Here is a 5,171-nt window from a genome sequence, read left to right as displayed (position 1 = left end):
TTGGAGTATAATTGCTTTACAATGGTGTGTTAGTTTCTGCTGTACGACAAAGTGAATCAGCTATACATGTACATATATCCCCATATCTCCTCCCTCTTGCGTCTCCCTCCCACCCTCCCTATCCCACCCCTCTAGGTGGTCACAAACCACTGAGCTGATCTCCCTGTGCTATGCGGCTGCTTCCCACTAGCTCTCTCTTTTACATTTGGTAGTCTGTATATGTCCATGACACTCTCTCACTTCATCCCAGCTTATCCTTCCCCCTCTCCGTGTCCTCAAGTCCATTCTCTACTAGGTCTGCGTCTTTATTCCTGTCCTGCCTCTGCGTTCTTCAGAACCATTCTCTTTTTCTTTTTTTTAGATTCAATATGTATGTATTGGCATACTGTATTTGTTTTTTTCTCTCTGACTTACTTCACTCTGTATGAAAGACTGTAGGTCCCGCCACCTCACTACAAATAACTCAATTTTGTTTCTTTTTATGGCTGAGTAATATTCCATTGTATATATGTGCCACATCTTCTTTATCTATTCATCTGTTGATAGACACTTAGGTTGCTTCCATGTCTTGGCTATTGTAAATAGAGCTGCAATGAACATTGTGGTACATGACTCTTTTTGAATTATGGTTTTCTCAGGGTATATGCCCAGTAGTGGGATTGCTGGGCCATATGGTAGCTCTATTTTTAGTTGTTTAAGGAACCTCCATACTGTTCTCCACAGTGGCTTATCAGTTACATTCCCACCAACAGTGCACCCCTTTTCCCACCCCTTTTCTCCACACCCTCTCCAGCATTTACTGTTTGTAGATTTCTTGATGATGGCCATTCTGACCGGTGTGAGGTGATACCTCACTGTAGTTTTGATTTGCATTCCTCTAATGATTAGGGATGTTGAGCATCCTTTCAGGTGTTTGTTGGCAATCTGTATATCTTCTTTGAAGAAATGTCTATTCAATTCTTCTGCCCGTTTTGGATTGGGTTGTTTGTTCTTTTCATATTGAGCTGCATGAGCTGCTTGAATATTTTGGAGATTCCTTCGTCAGTTGCTTCGTTTGCAAATATTTTCTCCCATTCTGAGGGTTGTCTTTTCGTCTTGATTATGGTTTCCTTTGCTGTGCAAAAGCTTTTAAGTTTCATTAGGTCCCATTTGTTTGTTTTTATTTCCATTTCTCTCAGAGGTGGGTCAAAAAGTATCTTGCTGTGATTTATGTTATAGAGTGTTCTGCCTTTGTTTTCCTCTAAGAGTTTGACAGTGTCTGGCCTTACATTTAGGTTTTTAATCCATTTTGAGTTTATTTTTGTGTATGGTGTTAGGGAGTGTTCTAATTTCATTCCTTTACATGTAGCAGTCCAGTTTTCCCAGCATCACTTATTGAAGAGACTGTCTTTTCTCCCTTGTATATTCTTGCCTCCTTTATCAAAGGTAAGGTGATATATGTGCGTGGGTTTATCTCTGGGCTTTCTATCTTGTTCCATTGATCTATATTTCTCTTTTTGTGCCAGTACCATACTGTCTTGATTACTGTTACTTTGTAGTATAGTCTGAAGGAGCTACAGGGAGCTGAGGGAGCCTGATTCCTCCAGCTCCGTTTTTCTGTCTCCAGATTGCTTTGGCTATTCGGGGTCTTTTGTGTTTCCATACAAATTGTGAATTTTTTTGTTCCAGTTCTGTGAAAAAATGCCATTGGTAGTTTGACAGGGATTGCATTGAATCTGTAGATTGCTTTGGGTAGTATAGTCATTTTCACAATGTTGATTCTTCCAACCCAAGAACGTGGTATATCTCAGTGTTTCCTTAATTTCTCTTTCAGACTTTTCATCATTAGTGTATAGGAATGCAAGATATTTCTGTGTTGCACAATATATTTTTGTTGCTTGTTTTTTTATACATAGTAGTTTGTATCTCTTAATTCCCTTCTGCTATTTTGCCCCCCCTTCCCTCTCCCCACTGGTAATCACTAGTTTGTTCTCTATATCTGTTAGTCTGCTTTTTTTGTTGTTGTTATAGTCACTAGTTTGTTGTATTTTTTAAATTCCCCGTATAAGTGATATCATATGGTATTTCTCTATCTTTGTCTGACTTACTTCACTTAGCATAATGCCCTTCAAATCCAACCATGTTGCTGCAAATGGCACTGTTTTGTTCCTTTATATGGCTGAGTGGTATTCCATTGTGTGTGTGTACCACATCTTCTTTATCCATTCATCTGTGATGGACATTTAGGTTGCTTCAACTTCATTGTTACTGTAAATAGTGCTGCTATGAACATTGGTGTGCATGTGTTTTTTCAAGTTAGTGATTTCATTTTTCGTTAGTGTTAGGTATTTATTTTCAGATAAATACCCCTGAGTGGCATTACTGGGTCATATAATAGTTCTATTTTTAGTTTTTTGAGAAACCTCTACTGTCTTCCATATACGGGATTGTACTTTAAAACATACATTGTTCTAATTAATGAGTAGACTTTAAATTATCCTTAACATATCTTTGTTTAGTTATTTTCCACATCATTCAGAGGAGGAAAAAAAGCATACATCCCTGAAAATATTATTTTATATAAATGACTCACTGATGGGATAAATCATGGAGCACATAGTGAGCAAATTGGGTGAGCAACATGTGGAAAAAAGCCTCATTAAAATCTGTTTTCCAAACCTAATGATAGAAGCAACCATGGATGTCGTAGAAAAGTATAAATGAGAAACTAAAAAAAATGCTTATGATCCCAGCATGGACCAGGGGAAGCATCCTTGTCAACATTTGGGTGTACGTATGCCCACATATTCTGGTTATGGTAAGAAACGCTTGCAGAGCTAAAAGTCAAAAAAAGAGGATGAAGGTCTCCAAGGCTGTGTAGGCAAGAATTTAATCTTGGTTAGAAGCAGATCTGGCCTTTGCCCCTCAGCTCCTGGGAGGTGAGCTCTAAGCCCTTGGAATGTCCTGCCTGACAGGGCGTCTTTGCCTGCCTGGGGGGCTTGGGTCACCGGATAGTGTGACTGTGATTTAGGGTAGGGGGCACCAGCCATGCCAGAAAACCTAACCGTGTGACATAGGGCAGGGGCCTTGGTTGTGCCGTATCAGCCTGACATCCTGAGCGGCTGGACTGTGAGGTAAGTCATGGGGTCAGTCAATCACTCTTACGTGCTGGAGCCGCAGTTAAAAGTTGGACACAGTCTGAGGTGGGCTCTCCTGGTTGGCAGTCCTCCGTACGTGTTGGCCGGGAGTGTGAGCCACCTGTGACTCTGGATGGAGCACATTCTCAGCATCCCTGGACACGCCCCTCTAAGCCTCTCCCTTTGGCTGACTTCCGTCTGTATCACTTAGCTGGTAGTCAGCCCTAACCATGAGCCCAGCAGCTTCCTTGAGTCCTGTGAGTCCTTCCTGTGAGTTATTGACCTGACAGCCGTGTTGGGACACGCACCCACCAGGGCTTGCGGTTGGCATCAGACGTGATGGCAGTCTTGAAGAAAGCCCCCTCTAACTGTGCGGTTGGCGAACTTTTTCACGAGCGCGTAGGCAAATGCTAGGGGAGGCCCCAGGAGGGGAGCTGGGGTGTGCTGAGCAGGATGCAGTGCCGGGCTCCAGCCAGGAAGCTGGAGGGCTCTCCCGGGAGGTTGTTAGCACACAGGCACTGCTCGTCAGGGCTGGCACACGTATTCTGCCCAAGGCATGGCGCAGGGGTAGCTGACCCTGTTTGACGAGCTGGCGGCAGGGTAGGGCGGATGTCATCCGGGGCCACTGAGTGCTAGAGGGGGCACCCTGAGCACACGGAGGAAAGTTTGTTGTGGGTGTCGTAGTCAGGGAGAGCTCACCGGAGGAGGTGGGCTTCAGCTAAGCTTGCGGGACAAGTGGTATCTGGGGAGACCACTTGGAGCATGGGGGCTGCAGGAGCAAATGTTCAAGGCACTCATGTTTAGGAAATGCTTATGCTGCAGGGCATAGACCTGTTCTTTTTGCGGGGGGCGGGGAGTCTGTGTAGTACAGGGGCAAGAGTCAAATTTGAACAGCTTGTGGGTGATTGTAAACCTTCTGGCTTAAGCATTTGGGTTCTCTCCTACCCGTTTTATTACTTTCTGTCTTTAATTGGGGCCTTGGGAAAATTGGTTCCTTCGTTTGAGAAAAAAATGTCTGTTAATATTTAATGTAGAGGGCTCTTGTGAAATGTAAGTAGGAAACGTATATAAAATATTTATGGCATTCCCTCATACCTTAGAGATACTCAGAAGACAGATTTCCTTTCATCCCAACCAAGAATAGCCTCCAGGTTTCAGCAGAATTCTATGAGGAATGTGGTGTTTAAGAACTTTTTTTTTTTTCTGGAAGAAAACAACAGAGATGAAATTGAATTAGAAATAAATTGAAAACAGAAAAAAGAAATTCCATAGAAGAAATAGCTATGACTTTAGGCATTTTGAAAACGAAGGCATTCTTTAAAAATCCCATAGTCACACTAAACATGGAGTGATTAACAGTGGAGAAACTCGACAGACACTAATTACCTTTACCAGCTGATCATGGTTTATGTTGTCCCTGGTGAGTCATGTGGGAATCATGATATGATGCAATGGGAAGGGGTGCCTCAACTCTGAGGATTTATTCCCCAAAACCCATAGCTCCTGTTTAATATTCAGAAGAGCATCAGACAAGCTCAGATTGAGGGACGTTCTAAAAAATATCTGTCAAGATCGTGAAAAACAAGGAAATTCTGAGACACTGTCACAGTGCAAAGGAGACTAAGGCATGATAACGAAATGCAGTGTAGTGTCCTCGAACAGAAAAGTATCACTGTTGGAAAAAACTGGGAAAATCCTCGTAAAGTCTGAAGTACAGTGTACAGTGATGTCCCACAGTCGGTTTCCTGGTTTGACCAGCGTGCCATGGTTATGTGAAATGTTAACCGTAGGGTAAACAGGTGAAGGATATATGGGAAATCTCCCTGCTATCTTTACAACTTTTCCGTAAATCTAAAATCATTCCAAAACAAAACATTGACTTAAAAATACAAGCCAAGGGGGCTTTCCTGGTGGTGCAGTGGTTGAGAGTCCGCCTGCCGATGCAGGGCACACGGGTTCGTGCCCCGGTCTGGGAAGATCCCACATGCCGCGGAGCGGCTGGGCTCGTGAGCCGTGGCCGCCGAGCCTGCGCGTCCGGAGCCTGTGCTCCGCAAC

The 5,171-nt window shown here is 43.4% G+C and overlaps 1 protein-coding gene across 3 annotated transcripts in view; it reads left to right on the top strand.

The window, feature by feature from the left end:
* The window catches only part of PUDP (pseudouridine 5'-phosphatase), a 352,814-nt gene that overhangs the window by 135,587 nt on the left and 212,056 nt on the right, over window positions 1-5,171 (top strand). The gene's annotated exons all lie outside the window — the stretch shown is intronic.

Source organism: Physeter macrocephalus, chromosome 7 (assembly GCF_002837175.3).
Source record: "Physeter macrocephalus isolate SW-GA chromosome 7, ASM283717v5, whole genome shotgun sequence".
In the NCBI taxonomy this organism is placed as follows: Eukaryota; Metazoa; Chordata; class Mammalia; order Artiodactyla; family Physeteridae; genus Physeter; species Physeter macrocephalus.
This window is presented reverse-complemented; position numbering and strand designations above follow the sequence as displayed.